General features: G+C 52.1%; 1 long non-coding RNA gene across 1 annotated transcript in view; it reads right to left on the bottom strand.

Moving 5' to 3' along the window:
* LOC119143872 overlaps positions 1–22472 on the bottom strand; it is a 38215-nt gene that overhangs the window by 12106 nt on the left and 3637 nt on the right. The window contains exons 3-6 of the long non-coding RNA XR_005102856.1: positions 14850–15057; positions 11825–11938; positions 9117–9318; positions 2681–2848 (exon numbers count right to left, since the gene is read on the bottom strand). This is a non-coding gene — a long non-coding RNA (uncharacterized LOC119143872). The remainder of the gene's footprint in view (positions 1–2680; positions 2849–9116; positions 9319–11824; positions 11939–14849; positions 15058–22472) is intronic.

The raw sequence follows: 22472 nt of genomic DNA, 5'->3' as shown, positions 1-22472 counted from the left end.
ACTCTCAAGTTTCCCCATGGCCGGGGCTGTATCTCGTTCATTTACATCACATTCAGCTTTTCTGCTCCTTTGGTCCTGGGCAATGGTCTGGCATCAGCGGTGCATGGCCTGGGGCAACGGAGCAGCTGCAGCAATGGGTCCATCACCCTTCTCCTCCACAGGCCACTTTTGCCACCCACTCCTTCCTTCCCCGTCTCACATGGGCTTCAAAAAGCCCAGGAGAAACCAGCAAGAGGCCCAGACACATGCAGCAGCAAACAGCAGGGTGCTTTCCCTGCCACTCTGAGGGGGCAGGCCTGGGGCTGGGACAGGTCTGCAGCTGGGACCACCACGGTACCTGCTCAGCACCAAACCTGGGCTGCCAACGCCAGCTGGCCCAGTGGGATTTCTTCAGCAGGATGATTTATAGCCACTTGGCGACCTTTCTGCCTTTGGCTTTCATGCCTGGTTAAATTACTCTGTTAATTATGCTCTTCTGAATTAATGACCCAATTAGAAACTCCAAAGTGTCTTACTTGGAGGTTAAGCCTCCAGATTTACCCATGTATAACCATCCTTTCAACTGCATCTCTAGAGCATTCTTCTTCCACCATGGGTTTAGTAGCACATTACGTTTCAGATGTCCTTGGACTGTTTTTAGAATGAGGGATGCTCTGGGCACATGGTACAACTGAGTCACAACCAGGACAGGCTGTGGCCATAGAGGCTTTCTGCCATGTGGATTCTCAAGTGCCTCGTAAAGGGTTGTGCTTGTATTCGAGCCCTTCCCCCATGGATTATTTATAACTTCACTCTGCCTACCCAGTTTCACAAAGCTTGGAGGCTGCTACTGCCCATCAAGTGTGTCTGACATTGGCCCCAAAAGTAGTTGGATGGGACAAAGAAGCAGAAAGTGAGCCCACCTAAGCCTTGTCTTCCTTTCACAGCAGAAGCAGAAGGGATGAGCGATGCAGTGCCCAAGCCCATTACTGGACACTAAAGATTACAGGCTAGTCCAGAGCAGAAGGATTGTAGGAGTCAATCCCATTTAAGCCTTTCTATTTTAAAGGAATAAACCACCCAGGAAAAGCAGCCTAAGATTAGAAACTCACAGGATTTCCTCAAATTCCAGCCATCAGCCAAAGATTCAGACTGGGGGACCAGTTATTATTCTCCTGGTGCATGAATCCTGCACCCCGGCAAAGTTAAGCACAGATTACACTCTGCAGCTCTATCACAGAACCAAAACACATGCTCAGAGCTGGTTTAGTGCTGCTCCCTCTCTGCCTAAACCATGTCCAGTATTGCCTGACTGACAAATAGCTTTATAGGCAGGAGCGTTTCAGCTTTGGTGGAGAGGCATGAGCAGGAGATGTTTCCTACAAAGTGCACGCAATGGTTTGTCGCTCAGAAGGAGACTCTCGTGCAGAAGGATCTTTCAGAAAATGGAAAGCTAAAAGAGTGGGAACCAGAAATAAAAACAGTGGTAGGATTGCTTTCGGTGGTCGGCGATAACAGCACAAACGTGGGGATGTGGATGGCTTGATCTCAAGGCAAAATGCCACAAAAGTAAATGTGAAATGGAGGAAAGGCTGATAGGGAAAAACTCAGAGGGTTGGAAAGGTGGTTGTTGCAGGGATATGGAGGCAGAGGGGTTTGGTGTGGCTCCAGACCTTGCTCTGTGATGGCACTGGTACTGCATAGCACCGAGTGCTGCATCCAGGCCCTCAGGATGCTCCCAGACCCAGCAGCACAGATAAATCTTTGTGCCTGACTATCAGTGGTTGTGAGCAAACAGTTTGGTGCTGTGTCTATAAAACGGGGTAGTGTCTCTCCGGGAGATGGGAAGGAAAATTATTTTTGCATCCTGCAATGTGCTGGGGTTTTGGCATTTGTTCAGTTATTCTGGGGTTCACACTGCACCCTCCACTGCCCACCCCCACCCCCCATCCACCCCCCACCCCCCCAAAAAAAATAACTACGGATGTGAGTAAAATACAAAAAGTCACCCTTATGCTTTGTGCCTGACTAGCTAGGAATTGGACAGTCATTTGGGATTTGATTCCCATCTCTGCTGTTCTTCTCAAACCTGAGTGAAACTCCAGCCTAATTTATCTTAGAGCACAAAAAATATAAAGCCTGTTCCTCATGGAAGTGTGTTGCGACCTGGTAAGCACCACACAAGCTCACAGACATGCATGCAAGGGCAAGTTCAACCAATTAACATTTTCTGAAGAAAACCATTTTGCAAATAAAAACCCCACCAAAACACAACCATGGTTTTTTGCTAGAAATGTCTGGAGGCTGGGAGCATGTACACAGCAGCTTCCACAGCACGCCCGCGGACAGCTTGCTCCCATGCAACAGTCCCACCCCCAAACCAGGGACTGGAGGAGCTGAGGTTCCCTGTGGGTGGCCACTTTGAAATGCACGGAGCACAGCAGGAATATTCCTGCTTGGAGAGGCATTCTTACACCAGCCCGACTCCCTCAGAGATCCTTCCCCTCTTCCCTTCTCCCCATCCCACAACACAAACACCACTGGGCACTTCAGAGTGATGCTAAGGCAAAGGCTCATGCATGGGAGAAGGGGCTGCAGCCTCCCAGCAAATATTCAGCCTGCCACTCGTCCCCATCAAAACAAAGAAAGCCAAAAAAAAAAAAAAAAGTGATCCCAAAGGAACCACGGAGCCCTTCTTTACCTCCAGCACCGCAGCAGGATGGGAAGCAGTTGCCAGTGGTTGCTTTTTCCAGGCGTAGTCGTGCACGCGGAGCGTGACTCATCCCTGGCAGGAATTTCCATCTCACACTGTCCCCTCTGTGGGAGCGCCTCCAGCCCCTCTCTCCGCCTGGAGATTTTCAGCCATCCCCTGGAAAACAACAAGGAGTCGTCTCAGGGGTGAAGACAGCTGTCAAGAGCAGCCAAGAAGCAGAGACCTTCCCTGGCCCCAACTGTCAGCAGCTGTGCAGGGATGTGTCCCAGAGGCCCCTGGGGTCCCCGCTCCCTCCCAGCTGCCAAATGCATGTTTTGGAAAGAAGGAGAGGTGAAATTCTGAAACATTGAGGAGAGCTGCCCCATCATGACAGTTAGGGGACTGGACATCAAAAGAAAGACATCTCACGTGCAAATTGTCCCAGTGATGGTCCTTAGGTGCAGTCAGGGCTTTTGTGGTCACCAGGGCTGGGCAAGGCACGGTGAGGGACCCCAGCCCTCCCAGGAAGCCTCAGGTCTATTTACCAGCTCAGATTAGCTGCGTGTGCACAGACAACCGGTCCAGCCATGTGCTAAGAAGGAGACATCCAGGGATGACCACACTGCCAGGTAGCCCGTGACTCATGGCATAACCACATCCCTCATCTGGGTAAGCTGCAGTCACTCACCCTCTGCCTCCATTTCTCCTTCGAGACAAGCAGCAAACCCCCAAGAGCAGAACGTGCCTCTGGCTGCGCCCATAGAGCGCACCCTGGTCCTGCAGCCCACATCAGTAGGAGCTGCAAATACCGACGCCGCAGCAGCTGCTAATGTGATACAAGACCTTAGCTCAGTTCACCACAGAACAGCAAGAAATCCAACCCTGCACGCTTTACAGTGCTGATGGCGGCCTAGGGTACCCCTGGGGGCAAGCCTTGACTTCTCAAGGGGAGCATAACATGCAAAGCCTGAAAGGAGATCTTGGAAGACTGGAGGTGGAAGGACAGAGTCCAGATGTGGACTCACTGGCAGCAACATACCAGAGGTCACCAGCATACAAGGACACAGCAGCCACCAGCAGCAGGATGGTCCTGTCTGAGCTGGGCCAGATGTTTGCAGTCTCAGTCATGGCTTGTGCTATTTGGGATGGGTTTGACTTACTGCTTGAGGGATGTGCTCACGAGGAGACACCTTCCACCATCACAGCAAGCCTGAGTTACGTTGAAACCATAATCCTATATTGAAACTTCAAAATTCAGGGCCTTCCATGGTTTCATCAGATGTTTTCACTGAGCTTCATTACCGGCTCAAGAGGAATTTGGAAACCTGGGTGCAGTCCTCATTTGCACCAAGGCACATAACCTAACCTCACCCAGAGACTGCTGAGCTCTTCCTACAGTGAGTCAGGTTTTCTCACTTCTCTGCTTTGGGAAGGAGAGAAGCCGCCGGGAATGGGACCTTCTGATGCTGAGAGACCTCCTCTGGCCTAGCCATCACCCAGGCTAGTCCCTACTGTCCCAAAGTTGTCTCAAAGTCACTTTTCTCTCCAGTGTGTTTACTATCCTTTCCCTCTCCAGACTCCCTACATACTTGCGGACAGTGATGCCTCATCATTTGTTTTCCTAGACTAAACAAATCTTTTTCACTTGGATTCACAGAGCCCTCACAAAGCCACTGAGACATCTGTTGCCCCAGGCAGGCCCAGCAATGGTACATGTTTATCTACCATGTGATTTAAGACCTCCAGTGATGGGAACTCCAAGCCCTCTCCAGCCTCCTGTTTCTTCATTCTTACATTTTTTCCCTAATGTCTGACCTCAATCAGTAGGATTTAGGCCTCTAACATCTCCTCCTATGCATTCTGGGCAAGGAAAAATTTATTCCTTTCCTCTTTGTACCAACTTTTCCTATGTATTTGAAGACCGTTTTATGTCTCCACTTGGTTTCTTCTGGCTAAAAAATCCCACCTCAATCCACTTCCCCCCAAGACATTGCATTTTCCTGATTGCCAGTCTCTCTCATCATTTTTTCCAAGCCTCTCGTCGGTCCCCCCATTTTGCTGTCTGCAGCGGGCTGCATACAGCCCGACAGCCAAAGGCTCCCCAAGGCATATGACTGCAGGCAGCCTGTTGTTTCCCAGACATGCATCCCAGGATGATGCTGACCTTTTTTTTTCACATCAACACCATCATCTTTGCCTGGTGTCCCAGCAAGTGATAGATCAATGCCCCCTCTCCAAACCTGCCATGTCTTGAAGAACCCATCACCGGCTCAACAGCACTTGCTCCAGATTGACTTGATTTTTCTTGATCCAAACTGCAGGAACTGTATGTGACATTTCAACTGAACTTCAGTAGGGCCTTAGTATTTCCCAGCCCCCTTAGAAATACTCTTTATGGAAGTTACAGAGTTTAAGGCTGCAGATTACAGTGGGCCAACTCAGTGTAGATTCAACCCAAACAAAAACATCCACTTGGAGCAAACAAAAGAGGGTTGAAACAGGTCTGAGCTCAGCTGCTATGAACTGAACCCAAGAGTGCATCTGTTATATGCCCAGCTGGGCTTTCTTTCTAGCCTAAGCTGTGCATTTTATGGAATAGCTCTAGATTCAGCACCCTTACGTGAAGCCAGCCATTTAGGAATGGAAGTTCAGATCTCAGTACCAAATCCAAATCTCTGCCTTGCTCAAATGTATCTCCAGGTTGATCCATCACAGAGATGAAAATCTGGTCACTGGAGCTTGGTGTCGGTCCTTTGGGGCTTTAACCTGTCCCTGGTTTAAAAATACAACACAGCTAAGAGAATATACCAGGTGAAACTGCAGCCTGGCTTAAGAAACATGATGTCTTGCACCAAGAGATGCAATGGGGCAAGGCAGAAAGCAGGATTTTTATCACATTACAAAAACATACTTGGAGCTGAGTTTGATTTCAGAGCAGCAAAAATTCAGGCAGCCCGCACTGCTTGGCCCTGTTAGCTGCCAGAAAGGAGTTTTCTTGACATCTTTTTAGTGATACTCCTTTAGAGGAGAGCTCTGCAGGAGACATCCACAATACCAATGGAGAGCTTTGATCCTCCTCTGTCCCCCTCTCCAACCTAACAGAAAAATGGCAATTTAATAGAGAAGACAAGTATAAGCAGAACATCTGGGCTCTGGAGATGACATCCAAGGTCCAAAGGGCTGAAGGCTGGTCTCCAATGCACCCTGCTATGTGACCCAAAATCTTCATGGCATGTGTAAGTATTCCCAATTAAAAGTCTGGTGCTAAGAGGTCTTGGAAGCCTGGGAGAGGATGGTGCAGCCTGGAATTGCCTCTGATGTAATTCAGCCATGTTCAAGAACAGCATGTGGAGATGAGCCTCCATGGGCAGTGCTGCTGGCAGAGAGCTCTGTAGGGCCAGCATGGGACTGGCAAGTCAGGGGAGAGGATGGCTGAGCATTTAGAGCACTGGATGGGGCATCAGATGCTTGAATTCACATTCCTGCTCTGTCAAGACTCCCTAGGATGTGCAAATCAGTCTCTGACAGCCACTGGGATCAGCAGGAGTTTGGTCCCTCCAAGGATGTGGGCTGGTCTCTCTGTGCCACCCGCAAAGTGGCTGTGCAGGAGGAGGAGGAGGTATCCCAACGGGTCTGTGCCACAGCTCTAACACTTCTCTGATTTGCTGAAAACACCCTTCCAGGTACATCTGGGGATCTCACTTGCCTTTGCTCACGCAGCATCACACACTTAAACATCCAGCGATCAGCCAGAGTTCCCCCAGCCGTCTCCTCCTCCTTATGTCCTCCAGACAAGCTCAGAAGTGGCAGGGCTAGTGTCCATCCCCCAGCATAGGACGTGCACACTGGGAAGGACATTACTCCAGCCCTGAATGGCATCAAACCCTGCTGGACAAGGGCATGGCCTCCTCTGTTCTTCCAATGCCTCCCAGGCTTGTGCCATCCCTTCCCATCATCACAGCTGGTGCCAGGGGTTGTGCTGTACCCCAGAGCTGGTCACATCCATTGCAAACTGTGTTCAGGGTAAAACAACAAGTCCTTTGGTCTCCTAGAGGGAAAAGCTGTTTAAACATTAGAAAGTATTATGCAGCATGGGGTAGGTCCTTCCTCCATCATGGTACTGATCCTCAGATCTGCTGTGAGAAGCTTTCTCTCTGCAGTGCTCACGCTGGCTGCTCAGAAGAAAACTTCCTATGAGAATAGAGAGGTCTTTGTAATCCCAGCCCAGCAGACTCTACTCAGGAGAAAAGGCTGCAGGTAGAATCACAGAAGGGTTTGGGCTGGAAGGGACCTTCAAGACCAGCCAGTCCCAGCCCCCTGCCAGGGGCAGGGCCCCCTCCCCCCAGCCCAGGCTGCTCCCAGCCCCGTCCAGCCTGGCCTTGAGCCCTGCCAGGGATGGGGCACCCACAGCTGCTCTGGGCAGCCTGGGCCAGCGCCTCGCCGCCCTCACGGGGAAGGGTTTCTTCCTCATGTCCAACCTAAATCTCCCCTCTCTCAGCTTCAAGCCATTCCCCCTGTCCCATCACTACACTCCCTGGTAAAGAGTATAGCAGATAGCGATATAGGGATGGCAGAGAGGTGCCTCCATCTCCTGGAGACACTGGCCGGCGTGCTTTTCATTCACCAGTTATGCAAAACATGCCAGCTCACCCTTTTTTTCCTCCCATCCTGTGCAGTCACAGATTGAATGTCAGTGGAAAATAATTCCTTTAATGAGAGTGCCGGGATAGATCAGCTGACTGGGTTTGCTTCAGTAAATCTCATGGTCACACAGCCCTAAATGTGCAGCAGTGTCTGTCTAAGCCTTTCCGTTTATAGGACAGAGATGGGAGCCAAGAGGATGGAAATAAAGTGTTTGCAAGCAAAAGGCCATAGGGTTTAGAGCTGGAACAAGACTCCCCAAGGGAAATGAGCTGCAATTGCAGAGTTTTGCAGGGTGGGTAGCAAGCACATATCCAGGCATGAAACAAAGCGGATCAAACATCCCTCTGTGCATCTGATTAGCCCTCTGTGCAGAGGTCAGGGCAAGGGCTGTGCAGTGAGCTCTGGGCATCAGGAAAAAAGCACTGGGGTTTCTTTCGGAAGGCAAAGCCCCGGTGGTGCTGGGACCTGCCTTCCAGGTTGGGTTGGTGATGCAGCTTTGGAGTGGTTACAGGAGGGATGCTGGAAGTGTGAAACCACCTCTCTGCTTCCTTGACGCAGCCTGGTTCATCTCTCCAACCCCGCTTCTCACCGCCTCGTTGCATAGAAGCAGAAATCTGGCTCCGGAATAAATCACAGCTGTCTCCGAGGCAGGGTGCAGCGTTGGCTTTCCCTGGGCAAGCTGCCATGCCATGATAAAGCAGATCCTCTCTCAAAGGCAAGACACTGAGCTGTTGCTCCTTGGGAAGACGGCCTGTTGATGAACTGTGTCAGCGAATAACATACGCCTTTAATTCCCCCTTCATTCACCAGATCCCTGCGGGACACATCGTGTCCTTAAGAAAGGCAAATGTGAAGCACCTGGAGATGTGTGCATAGGCACTCAAACACCTGGTAAATCACCACTTACAGGCTGTAATAATCATGACAGGCTCCAGTTGCTCTGTCCTGGATATATATAGGGTAAAACTTATCACTGCCGTTGGTTATTCCAATGCAAGAGGCTGTTAGAGCAGGTCTGAGTTACTCTGCAGGGATTTTCCTCACCGCTAGCAGCAATTGCAAAGTCAGGAGAGGAGGGGATCTGAGCAGAAACTGCTCCTGATGTTTCATTTAAAATATCCATTCCCTGAGCATGAAATGGTTTGTGTCAGATCTGTAGGGCTTTTTCAGGTCGGTTGGTAGGTTTTGCTGGCATTTGCACCAACACCACCGAGGCTGTCAGCTCCGATCATGCACTGCATGGCTCAGGGCTCACTGGTGATTGAGAAAATGTTTGGTCTCCATCCAGTTCAGATCGAACTAATTAAAATAAAATGCTTCCCTACAAGCCAAGCCTCCCTTTCTGGTTGATGTTTGATGTGAGGCTGCAGTTTTGGGTCAGACCCAAGTGGGAGACCATAAGCCTATCATTGCAAGCCTGCTCTGATGACTCCAGCCCTTTATTTTCTGGATGCTAATGCCTTGTAGGAAACTAGCCTTTCCCATCCCTTGCTAAAGGGATTGCTTGCTGCTTGGGATGGTCTCTGCACCCTGGCACATCCCTCAAGGATGCATGGATGTGTCCCAGAAGCAGGAGATCTGGCACCTCATGGTGTAGTGACTAATAGCTACAGCAACAGAGGGCAGCATGTCCCTCTTCTCAATATAGCCACCAATTTTGAAGCATATTAGGATACCCAGAATATGCCTGGACATTGATTTTCCACCCAAAAGGACCGGCAATCCAGAACAGGGAAGAAACAATGTACAGCAAAAACTACCAACCCCACCATCCTGACACTAGGGCTTAAATGACACATACCCTGACGCACCAGTGACGTGAGACACCATGGGATGTGGCCTCTTCTCTTTGCATCACTCAGAAATGCTCCGAGGTCCATGTTGTCTCCAACACCGGGTGTTAAAAGGTTTCTGTGACTGCAGGACTGGCCCTGCAGATCCCCAGGGGGCTGCCCCCAGCTCTATGGCAGGTTTCTTGCTCCAGTGAAGCTTATAGAAAAGACCTGCAAAGTGGGAAGAGGGAGAGAATTGAACATAGGTGGATTTAAAAATAGTAGAGGAGATGGGCTGGATGAGATTCAGTAGCTAACGGAGATGGCAGCACACAGATCAGATTAATGTGCTGCAGGATTAATTTAGACCCCAGGGCGAGACACCAGCCCTGGGCAGGGCTTTCCCCCACAGACTCCCCCCATGCCCGTGGCACTGCTGCCCCTGCCCCTGCCCCGGGGGGGTCCCGACCCAGCAGTGGCCAAGCACGGCTCCCCCGGCTCCACCATGGCCCTTTGCTGCGTGGCGCCGGGCCCCGCCTAAGCCCATCCAGCGTCCCGCTCTGCAGGGCTCGGGGCTGGCATCCCCCAGCCTTGTCCCCCACGGAGGGTCTCCCCTGGCTGCCGGGAGCCTGGAGACCTGCTGCTGGCCTGGGCCGGGGGAACCCCCCCACCCCGCACCGTGCCCGTGTCGCGGTCTCGCTGCTCCCCCACCGCCCGGCTCCTGCACCGAGCCTCGGGGTGCGCGGCAGCCTCCGGCCTCCCCCTCCCACAGCCCACGCCTCGCGGCACGGGCACCTTGGCAAGGACATGGGCACCCAGGAGGGCACGTCGGGCAGCCCGTCTGCGCCGCACAGCTGCTGCGTGCCCCACAGCTGGTGGTGGCACAGGGCTCCCGCGGCTGCGGCGCCTGCAGAGCACAGAGGTCAGGCGCCTCGGGCCCCCTGTGCAGGGACGACGGGGCTCTCCTGCCACGTGCTGCGGGGCCACCGCTCTCCCAGGCCAGCCCTGCCCGCTGCACGGAGGAGAGCGGAGCAAAGAGCCGGCCCGGGCCAGGCAGAAGACGGGCTTTGACCTTCCTGGGGCAGGAACCAGAGCTCCGGCGCCCATGGATGTGCACTGGTCGCTTCTGGGCCCTGGCATCGCTCTGCGGGGGGATGGTACCGCTCCCTCCCGTGCCTGGCTGCCTCCGCTCCTGGCCAAGGGCTGCCTGCAGGCTCCTGAGCAGCTCCTGCTCTCCGACCTCGCTATGTCACCCTCTCCGGTGGTGGGTCAACAGCGACCTGGCACGAATCCTCTGTAGTTTCGATAATAGTCAAGGACAGAGGAAATAAGTTATGTTCCCCTCAAGGCCATGTTGGACAGGGCTCTAAGCAACCTGGTCTAGTGCAATGTGTCCCCACCCTTGGAACTAGATGGTCTTTGCAGACCTTTCCACCCCAAACCTTCTGTGGTCTATGATTCTACGATTTTACATGAGAGAGTTGCTCTTAGTCCCTCCTGTTCTATGCTCTTCCCGCAAGGTTTTCCTGCAGATCCCGGTTGCTCCCTGCTTCTCTTCCCCTCCCTGTGTGGTTCAGAGTCCTCATTGCGTTTGGGATTTGGGCAGTCTGGGGAAGGAATGTCTTTAGGAAAAAAGGATCCTGCAGGCGCCTCCGCTAGAAGGAGAAGGGCTCCCTCTCCCTGCCCGCCAGCAGAACAGCAGCGTCGACCAAAGCTTTTAAAACAAAACCTGAAAAGACACATGGGATCTCCTGGTGGGCTGCGTGCTCGTCAGGCACCCGTTCGGTGCTGCACAATTTGGGAACCTCAGCATCTGAAAGGGAATGGGATTATCTATACTATCATTGCCTTCTTTCTAGTTTTAACTCGAATAAATCACATTTTAAATAATACTTCACGAAGTCTAAGTGTCTTTCTTACCAGGATGAACCAGGAGAGAAGACAAATGCAGAGCCCCAGGGTGTCACTCACATCTGTGCCCCGCTCTGATAGATGCTGGGCAGAAGTAACTCTAATTCATGGAAATCCACCCCAGTACCCCAAAAATAAACCGATGTTATAGCCAGGCGTATTGCAGCCAGGGGGATTATCCCCTGCTCGCAGCTGAGGGTGGGCTCTGAGGGTGCCCCAGATCTATCACAGCACACAATTTACAGCTGAAGATCTTAATACCACTAGGGGAAAATATCTCTTTAAGTTCCCATCAGTTCAGGGCCAGCACTTGCAGGGGGAAGGCCTGCAGCCCCCCTGTTTCTCTGTCCCACCCAAAACCTGTAGCATCGGAGCAGCATCAGCCCCCCAGGGCCACAGCTGCCCCTAACAGTGTCACCCTGCCAGAGCAGGTAGAGGCTGGGTGAGTGCCCAGCTTGCTTTAGCATCTCTCGTGCTGGGGAGTCGCAGGTCTGGCTGCCCCTCCTGGGAAGGCCGGCAACGTGTGTTGTCCCCAGAATGTCCCCTTAACTAGGCAACATGTCGCACCAGCCGAGTGGCACATCAGAGAGTCACGGGGGAGTGTTGTGGATGCTACGAGTGAGCACGGCTGAGAGATTAATCTGCACAGGGCACAGCGGTCCCACACTGTTAAATGGGAATGGTGTTTCCATGAAAGCAAAGCCAGGTCCCTGCTAAATCAGTGCCTGTTCCTCCTCCTGCTAAGCTCCTCTCCAGCGTCAGCAGAAACATCTGCTGACAGCTATATAAATGCCACGAGCTGTTTGTGCCACCAAGAATAAATTACCTCCAGGCTGGCTACCCCAGGGATGCTGAGAACTCTCTTCCATCACCAGGAATCTTGAACCTTTTGTAAAGCCGGTACAACGAGCAGTGAGCCAACCTGAGCTTCAGCAATCAGCTATAAAGAAGAAAGACGAGACAAGAATTTGAGGACAGAGGACGGGAGAGAGGATGGTTCCATCAAGAACTAAGGAAAAGAAAATGTTCCCTATGAAATGTGGTGCAATGCATCCATCTTTGCTTCATATTTTCCCTCCTGGCCCCACCCAGCCTTGTTACTGTGCTTGGCTCAGAAATACACATTCCTTATAGTGCCACTGGCCGTAGAAACAGCCTTGGGGTCTCCTGTACCAGCCTGTGGCCCCTCTCATCCTGCATCCCCCTGCTCAGGACCTCCGTTGCCACATTGTTCTTCTACCCTGCACCAGCCTAGCAGAGGCACAAAAATTTCACTCCAAAGAGATAAATTGTGTGTTCCTAAAGTCTACATGAAACTTTGGTTACAGCAGACAAAACCAAGCAGAAATAAAACAAATTAGCCATAGCTACTTGGTTATGAAAAATACCCTGCTGTTACAACTATAATCAAAATAAAAAACTAAGCCTCAGGAAGCTCAAGACAAGTCAAGACAAAGCAGGGCTGGCAAACCCCATTCCCAAGGTCTTACAACCCGGCACAAAGCCTGCAACTTGGCCCTAGCAGTGGCAATGCTGCATTTACTGGGCCACAGCATCCATGAGGGAGAAAAAGGAGCCTAAGACCTTCATCAGCTCTGTGAAGGCTTCATGCCAGGTCGCTGTTGACCCACCACCGGAGAGGGTGACATAGCGAGGTCGGAGAGCAGGAGCTGCTCAGGAGCCTGCAGGCAGCCCTTGGCCAGGAGCGGAGGCAGCCAGGCATGGGAGGGAGCGGTACCATCCCCCCGCAGAGCGATGCCAGGGCCCAGAAGCGACCAGTGCACATCCATGGGCGCCGGAGCTCTGGTTCCTGCCCCAGGAAGGTCAAAGCCCGTCTTCTGCCTGGCCCGGGCCGGCTCTTTGCTCCGCTCTCCTCCGTGCAGCGGGCAGGGCTGGCCTGGGAGAGCGGTGGCCCCGCAGCACGTGGCAGGAGAGCCCCGTCGTCCCTGCACAGGGGGCCCGAGGCGCCTGACCTCTGTGCTCTGCAGGCGCCGCAGCCGCGGGAGCCCTGTGCCACCACCAGCTGTGGGGCACGCAGCAGCTGTGCGGCGCAGACGGGCTGCCCGACGTGCCCTCCTGGGTGCCCATGTCCTTGCCAAGGTGCCCGTGCCGCGAGGCGTGGGCTGTGGGAGGGGGAGGCCGGAGGCTGCCGCGCACCCCGAGGCTCGGTGCAGGAGCCGGGCGGTGGGGGAGCAGCGAGACCGCGACACGGGCACGGTGCGGGGTGGGGGGGTTCCCCCGGCCCAGGCCAGCAGCAGGTCTCCAGGCTCCCGGCAGCCAGGGGAGACCCTCCGTGGGGGACAAGGCTGGGGGATGCCAGCCCCGAGCCCTGCAGAGCGGGACGCTGGATGGGCTTAGGCGGGGCCCGGCGCCACGCAGCAAAGGGCCATGGTGGAGCCGGGGGAGCCGTGCTTGGCCACTGCTGGGTCGGGACCCCCCCGGGGCAGGGGCAGGGGCAGCAGTGCCACGGGCATGGGGGGAGTCTGTGGGGGAAAGCCCTGCCCAGGGCTGGTGTCTCGCCCTGGGGTCTAAATTAATCCTGCAGCACATTAATCTGATCTGTGTGCTGCCATCTCCGTTAGCTACTGAATCTCATCCAGCCCATCTCCTCTGTCTCTACTATTTTTAGATCCACCTATTTCCACTGGTCTGTCTTGCTTTGGTGCAGCTTTTTCCATACGGTTCACTGACACTTACAGCCCGGAAAGTCCTCCTAAATATAACTGTTCTCCAAAGTGTAACCATCAGCTCCACCAGGGATCAGAGAGAGCAGCACGGGGATTGTGCTGTTCCTTGTGGGTTTATGGCACTTATGGAAGCATGGGAAGCTGCTGGCCACCGCCACAGGCAGCCACTAGTGTATTCCCAGGGCAGGATTCAGGGCGTGGGATTGGGGCTGGGAAGGCAAGAGAAACCCTGGTGGCTGTCAAGGCTGGGGGAGGGTTCCGCCTTGATCTCCCCCGCTACGGGCACAATCATGCTGTCCCGGGATGCAGGGGTGACATCAAGACACACAATTTTCTGTTTATCTGAAGCAAGAGCGCTGAGGTTCTCCAGCTAATGGGAAAATAGAGGTGATGAGGTTGTACAGGACCTGTTGCAGAACATGCTGCCATGATACATTTGTCCCAAGTGGACAATGAATTTCACCATATCAAAAGAAGTGTGGCCAGCAGGGCGAGGGAGGGGGCTCTGCCCCTCTGCTGAGACCCCCCCACAGCGCTGCGTCCAGCTCGGGGGCCTCCAGCAGAGAAAGACCCGGACCTGTTGGAGCGGGCCCAGAGGCGGCCACGGAGCTGGTCAGAGGGCTGGAGCCCCTCTGCTGTGGGGACAGGCTGGGAGAGCTGGGGCTGTGCAGCCTGGGGAGGAGAAGGCTGCGGGGAGACCTTAGAGCAGCTGCCAGTGCCTGGAGGGGCCGACAGGAAAGCTGGGGAGGGGCTTTGGGCAAGGGCAGGGAGTGGTGGGACAGGGGGGAATGGCTTGAAGCTGAGAGAGGGGAGATTTAGGTTGGACATGAGGAAGAAACCCTTCCCCGTGAGGGCGGCGAGGCGCTGGCCCAGGCTGCCCAGAGCAGCTGTGGGTGCCCCATCCCTGGCAGGGCTCAAGGCCAGGCTGGACGGGGCTGGGAGCAGCCTGGGCTGGGGGGAGGGGGCCCTGCCCCTGGCGGGGGGTGGGACTGGCTGGTCTTGAAGGCCTCTTCCAGCCCAAACATGATTCTATGTCTTGTTCTTCCCTGAAACCTTACATCGGTGAGGATTTATTTGCACCAACTCTACATCAGCCCTGTGGTGCCCAAGATGGTTCCTGCATGGCTTTTGGGTGTCACCCCACCCTGTGGCCCAGTGACTCACCTTTGTGACATTCATAGCCCCTTCCACATGGTGGCCACAGACCTTCTTGCAAATCCTGGGGCTCAACCTGCCATCAGGAAAGCTTGAGGCAGCAGTGAATTGCTCCATTCAAAGGTACAGGGTTACTCAGTGGCAGAGCCCAGAGTGGATTCATTATGCATCCCACATTTTATGAACTTGCCTCCAGCAGATCCAATTATTCTGTTTGCTGGAATTAGGGAGAGAATGATTGTTAAATAGTTAAATCATCAAGACAGGCACTGTCACAGTGACTGAAGATACTTCTGAATTTGGGGTGTTTGAAAAATGAACACAAAAATAGGACAAAACCAATTAAGCAGTTTGTTTTGATGGCTTTAATTTGTTTTAATTTTCTTTGTCTGAAAATGATACTTGAGGCTACATTAAGCCCTTGTTTACTTTAGAAGAATAGTGAAACAAAATGTTTCCTTCAAAGTAAGTGTTGTGGTTTTCTCTTTTGGCCAGAAAATCGCCCCTTCTGACTTCATTTGTCCCAAATGAACAATGAATTTGAGCTCCTGCAATGACCCTTGGGACAAAACCTCCACTCCTCCCAAAGCTGTCCCTGTAACATCAGAAAGGGTTTGTGCGTCTCCTCCACCATCAACAGAGCACCACTTCTAGCAGGTAATTCTTCTCACCACGGGCACATAGGAAACATGTAACATTTCATTTTGAGTTGTATAGGGTCATGATGTCCTAGAGATAGTTCCACCACCACTGAGGTCACTAAAACTTACTGTGCTGGGGTGACTCCCTGGCTTGCAGAGGAGGGTGGAGAAAACAACATCATTCACACCCAGCATCCGATACCTGCCAACCTCTGGCTGCTCATCACTCATCAGACTCTTGCTCTAGACCCCCAGACTCTTGAGTAGCCCCCAGCAACCCCCACACCGACTCAGCTTTCTGCATGCCCAGAGATGGAGCTGACCCTATCCCAGGAGACCCTATTTTGTGACCTTGGTGACCCCACTGGTGACTTCCCAGACATGTGGGTGCCGCACACATCAGTTTACCTTTGTTTTAATGAGGCTGGGCTAAGAGCTTTCCACCAACGTGGCATGGTTAGACTGGAAATGTGAACTACCAGCTCTCCGGCACTTGAGCATCTTCTCACTGCTGCATCCACACGTTTACACTTCCCTCCACTTGAGACCCAAACCTGTTCCTTTGTAAGGTGCCTCTCAATCCTCCCTCGGTTCCCTATGCTGTCCACCAAATGAATCAAACACAGGAGATTTTCCTAGCACCAAGAGCAGCTCTGGCCCCCTAGAAGCGCTCTCAGCAATTTCTTCCACGGGGGAAATTCAGATGTTTCTGTCCTGTGTTCCTAAATGCTCCAGACTCCACTGCCTACTTCCCAGGGTGACCGTGTGATGGTGATGCCACAGGAGAATTGAGACCCACTCACCAGCCGTTAAGATACACAGGCAACCCAGTCATCTGCCTGCACTTCCTAACATCAGCAACAACTGAGTAATACACAATCAAATCAGCTCATAAGCTGATTACCCCTGGGTTTGCATGAACAGAACACGGTGTAAAGAAGAGTGAAGGTGGCATGGGAATAATGGAGGAATAGGGTGAGCAATCCCACCAGGCTTGGTGTGATGCAGGTGCTCGTGGAGTCTCATCAGGGGTGGGGAAAACATGCCCCTCTCACAGCTTGGCTGTACCAAATGCCCACCCCTGATGGGCACTAGGATAAAGGAAAGGTCAGTGTCAAGCAAGCCTCAATTTTCACTCCACCGTAAGATGTTCCCTGGCATTCGACGGTCACTCCCTAAGAGCTGCTGATATGAATTCTCCAGGTGTACAATGCTCCCAGACTTCAGACATCCTGAGATGCACCATTGCAATCCAGCCAAGAGGTGGATTAGCAGCTGGAGGTCAAGCCTAGAAAGAGGGTCTACATGTGCTCTAACATAAGACTTGATCTCAGACTTCCTCCATGGTCTGAAGAAGGACCTAGATTCATCTCATGAGGTGCCCATCTCTTGGGAGAGACCCACGCATTTAATTTAGGTGCTTGAAAGATTCTAAGACCTTTAGATATGTTAACCAAAGTGAAAGTCATGGCCCAACATGCCCTCACTGTGAATTATCCCCTACTAGTGGCTACGTGGAAAGTTTGTCCTAGGAGTCCCACCACAGACACATGCTCAAAGCAGAGGTGCAGGGTCTATGGAAGAGATGGAGAAATGGCTTTTAACTCCTGCATTTGTGTCCAGACAGAGAATGAGAAAGGGTTAAAAATAAACTTTAAAGGTTGAAACGTAAAAACAAGCAGGAAGAAAAAAATGGAGATATTCATGGGTGATTCCTGAAAAAATGTGAAATCAAGCCTGGAAATGTGGCATTGATGGCTATGCATGAATCAAGGTAAAGAGGAGACACCAAATGTTCTGCATTTTACTCTGCAAACCCCTCAGCACAAATGTGTTCACTGAGAAAACAGATTCCCATGCCACTGCAGGTTCCCATGTGGATGCTGGGTGTCTGAATTGGTGCCAGAGAGCTCTCCTAGAAAAGGATGGTGAAGGGAGTGCTTGCTAGGTGGGTTACAGCTCGCAGACACAGCACCAAGGGAGGCTGCTGGGGCGGGAACCATTTATGGGCTTGAAAATAAACTGGCATTTGGGATCTGGAGATCTTCCAGCTGTCTCCACCTGGAAGCAAATTTGGCTTGATTACAAACCGTACAATGTACAAATTACAGTTTTCTCCGTGATTTGCGTGTCCAGCACACAGCTTTGCCATTGGAAACTGCAGTCAACAATAACCACAGCTGGGTATTGCCATATCCAACAGATACCTGTGGCCTTCAAAGTTTAGGATTTGAGTGTTTCCCTTTAAATAAACTGCACCCCTTGATTCTCATCCTGAACTATTCAAAGCTCGGAAGCTGCCTATCATTCTTTGCTGCTTTTGCTCCATGTTCGGGCAGCAAATGAGCTTGAAATAAATTCCAACTGGATGGGGCTGAGCCAGATCCATGCAGGAGAGAAGAAGGGCAGCTGTAAGAGGCTTTGATTCATATGTGTCTTTCTAACCACAGCATGCCCCTGGGTACCAAACCTGGAGTGATCACAGGGGGATACAGGTCTTGCTGTCAAAGCCAACAGAGTCCCGAAGTGCAAATGATTTTAAAGACTAAATTCAAGCTGTTTGTGCATGGCTGGTAAACATCCAGTGTCCCCCTGAAGGTAATCAGGAACGAAACAATGGTTCTCATTCACCTAATCCTCCCACCCTACCTCTCCCACGCTTGCCCAACCACCTCTGCCCCACACTGAACAAGAGACCTTGTGTGCAAAACCAAATTCATCAGCACCAATGCCTCCTCCAGTGTTGGAAATGGCCTGTCAAGTCCCGGGTGCTGCGCAGAAATGTTTAATTTGCTGTGTGTTGAGCCAAGAGCATGAACGCAGCTGCCTTTGGGCAGCCCTGTAGCTGGAGGTGCAAAGAGAGGCAGTTTGTGCATCTCTTCCCACTGTGGGAAACAGACAGCCCCTTGCTTAAAGCAAAATTTGGGCATCCACATTGGAGAAGGGTCATCGATCATGGTCCCACGGTGCTAGGGCCTACAAAAACACAAAGCAAGACTTGTTTCTGCCTGTGGTTTATGGCAGACTAACCAGAAGCAGGGAGAGAAAACAAGGACACAGAGGGCTGCTCTGTGGCTGTGAGGACCATGCATCCTGCCTGGCCATGAGGTCCAGCTCTGTTGGATGAGATCTGAGCTGGGGTAATTGCAAGGGCTCTGCCCTGCTTCAGTACAGCTGGCAAAGAGCAGCTTGACATCCCAGGGTACCATCCCTCCAGGCAGATTACCTGTCCAGGGAATGAGAAGATGCCTCCGTGACTCCTATAAAGTACTCAGCATCCTTTTGGAGAAGGAAAACAGCACAAACCAGTGGTGCAGGAAGCCTGGCTCTGGTTCTGCCCCAGACTTGCTCTCTGTGCCTCAGTCTCCTTGTCTTAAGCTAAGACACTCAGCCTTGCCCAGCTTCCTAAAATGCTTGGACATCTGCAGATGCAGATCTGATGTGATGAGTCAGATCTTCCCTTGTTGTGACTCAGCTCGCAGATGCCGAGCCCTGCATCACCGTGGCCATCTCCCATTGAACAGCTACAGAGCTTCCCCTGCTCCAGGATCTGTATTTGCTATTCTTACTGCAGCAACACAGCCACAGACGTCTCCTGAGTGCCTGACTATTTCCACAACTACTGTGAGTTTCTAGACGCATTTGGGAAGACCAGGAAAAAAGCCTTTCTAAGAGTAAACACTTCTGTTAGCAATACAGGGGTCATAGCAACATCTGCATCAGTGTGTTATGAATGAATATAACCCCTGGTCTATGCAATGATGCAAGAGAGAGACGAAGGCCAGGGTATGTTTACTACAGTAACTGCTGCCAATGCCCAGAGTAGCTAATATAGCTACAGGAACAGCCAAAAGGCATTTCTACCCCCTCCATCCCATCCCAGTTACCTGCCAAAGCCTTCAGGTTCCCGACGGCCAGGACACCAGCTGAGTGTAACAAGACTCAGCCACAGGCACAGCTTAAACCCTGCAAGACTTGCTGTGTCCACTGGCCAGAGGGCAATTTGCGAAGAAGAAGCAAAGAAGAATTGTTTGCAACAGCTGGATGTGTTTTTTTGTGATTTCAGTGAAGCCTGCACCAGCTGTGATTAATTCTAAAATGGGAAATAGAGAAAAGTTCACTGGATGACTGGCAACTTTCATCCCTGCCTGCAAGTTCTAAAAGAAAGAAAATGGAAATCTAACAGTGTCTTTTGCTTCTAAAATTAACATAACTCTCCCTGACACATGAATGTGGCTCTGCATACCAGCAGCACTAACACCGGCACTCTGGCAGGACAGAGATCTGACCCTGGGAAAGTCTTTAACGTGTGGATGCAGCCTGTTGACATCTGGAGAAAAATGCTAGCAACCCCTTCTAAAGATTACACTAGCAGGCATCGCTCTGCAAGAATGCATTAATGTTGCATCATGTGGGCTCCTTGAACATTCCAGAAATCCTCCCTGCCACCTCTTTTCTGCCAAGTTTTCACTGAAAATCTATACAGTGGCTAGGAAATACACCCTGCAATTCTCTGCTGGCATATTTTAAACAGGCAGGAGTATTTAGGCTAAGCGTAGCATTGTGGTTTTTAACGCATGGGAACATACAAAAGACATCCCTTTTTGCTAAGGGTCCCACATGCAGAACAAGTATTGTGGGATATAAGAAACTTCAGACAGAGAAATATGTGCTTAAACATATTAAACAGTACGTGTGACACTATGTATCTATCATGCACTGCTAAATGACATCAGAAGTGGCATTAAAGCTGCAAAAAAGCACTAAAAAGCCTGAAAGGCCAAACTAAGTTCAGCTGGGTAACTTTCACTCGAGCTTAACCACGTTTATGACAGAGATCAAAGAAACCCTCAAATACCTTACCTATGTTCTGATCAATGCATGGTCCCACCAGCTGGCCCCCTTGCCTTGGAGACTGGTCTTGGCCCTTTGCAGACACATCCTAAACTGCCACAAGTTGCCACAAACTGACCCAATTTGGATCTACATGAAGGGACCCGACAGGTGTGACACTTGCCTCCCATGTGGGTGCATTCTGGCATCCCAAGCAAAGACACAGCAACTCAGATCTAGACACAAACTGGTTTGGTCCCACCAGACCAGCACAAGGTCACCAGGGTTGGGGCAACCAAGAGCCAGTGGTCCCTGGATGCTGGGAAGGATGAAGCCCCTTCTCCTGTTGTATCTCTCTGAGCAGCTTTTCTTTTGCCTCTCTAGAGCAGAAAAGAGAAAGAGGCTGCCAAGCCCCTTCCTAAGCATCCCTTTGCTTACATATCCGCAGCATGTGGGTGATGAGAAATGCACATGCAATTTGCTCCTGCTGGACTGGTGCCCAGTGCAGGGGGGGTGCCGAGCCCACCATGTCTTTCCTCAGCTTCAGCTCTCCCCTCCTCCTTTCCTGCCTTAAAACTGCTGCATCAAGCACCCTGAAGTCCACAACGATGCAAAACCACCAGCCCCAGCCCTGTCCTGCATTCAGCCCCTGCATCCCAGTGGTATCAACAGTGGCAGTTTTGCAGCTCAGCTTGTTGGGGACCTAATTTCCAACAACGTCACCACTTTGAGGGACACCGATAAGACTGGTGAGACAAGCAGTTGTGTAACTTGTGTGATTACACACAAGCAGGCATGCACACATGTGCACACGTCTGCACAGGCATGCACACGCTGAACCCGCCCCAGCGCAGCTCTGTGCTGGAAGCAGAAGATTGGCTGGTGGAGGATTTCTCTCCAAGCAAGGGTCGGTTGTAGGGGCGTTTCTGTTCCCTCAGCTGGCTCCAGAACAAATGGTTTCCTTTTATATCCTGTTTCCTTACAAGAGGCCTAAAGCAGACGGCCAGGAAGAGCTTTAACATCACAGCAGATAGGAGCTCAGCGTTTAAAGAGACATCAGAGATTCCCTCTCGCAGCCCCACTCCGTGCACAACTCTGAGCAGACCAACCTCCGCGTTCCTGGGCCTTCTCTGTTCATATTTTATCATAAGGGATCCAAAACGGGAAATGGCACGCTCCTTGCTGCCTGTGTCTCAGGCTCCTCGCAGTGGGGAAACTGAAGTTCCAGCATCCCAAATCACTGGTTTCACCCTGCTCTCGCAGCCTGCCCTTGAGATGGCCCTGGCGTTTGTTGGGGCTGACGTGGCTGAAAACTAACCACCGTCTTTTTCTTTCAGTTAACTTTTGGGTGGATCAGATGGTCCTGGTCAGTGCACGGCAGAAGGGAGGGGGTAAGGAGTGCTTATTACCAGTCCAAGGCAGTCACCCAGCCAGCTGGGAAGGGCACCCCAGAGTCCTGAGTCCTGTTGGTTTCCCACAACCCTAAACCAGAGCTCCTGTATCAGTGTAGAGAGAGCATGGGACCTGGCAGGCACGTGTGTCCTCCCAGCTTGTCACCCAGGGACAGCAACTGCCCCTGAGCTGTCCACAGGGACCCCATCTACTCCCTCACATCCAGCTCCTGCAGGGGTTTGCAATCTGACCTGCCATCACCTCATGCGGACCTCTGCCGAGGCCACACAGATGTCATTCTTTCCACCCGAGAGCACCAGAGGGAATTCCTCCCCCCGCCCTCAACGTGTTGGCTGGAGACCCTGTGGATTTTGAACCTTTCTCTGGCAGTATTAAACAGGGAATTACGAAATGGGATCAAGGGAGTCTCTCTCCTCTGTGCCCTGTGGGAAAGCTGCAGCTGTGGCCTTGCTAGCCTGTCCTTTCTTGTTCATGCATCACGGCATACCTGTGTGATACCACGGATAGAGAATTCGCTCCCCTCCAGGGCAAATCACAGTTTTTTTCCTCTTTCTTTTTCTCCTCCATCCATCTGCTGAAGAAGCAAAAGCTGACGCTTTACAGAGAATTTGCACATCCATACGCAGGAATTTGCACCTTCAGGGCATATAAACCCACCTGTGACCTCCCAGAAAGCCAGGGGCTGGCATCCACCAGCTCTGGGCACAGCAGGCTAGCAGAGATGAGTTTGGCCTCATCACTGCTG

Source organism: Falco rusticolus, chromosome 2, assembly GCF_015220075.1.
Source record: "Falco rusticolus isolate bFalRus1 chromosome 2, bFalRus1.pri, whole genome shotgun sequence".
Lineage (NCBI taxonomy): Eukaryota > Metazoa > Chordata > Aves > Falconiformes > Falconidae > Falco > Falco rusticolus.
This window is presented reverse-complemented; position numbering and strand designations above follow the sequence as displayed.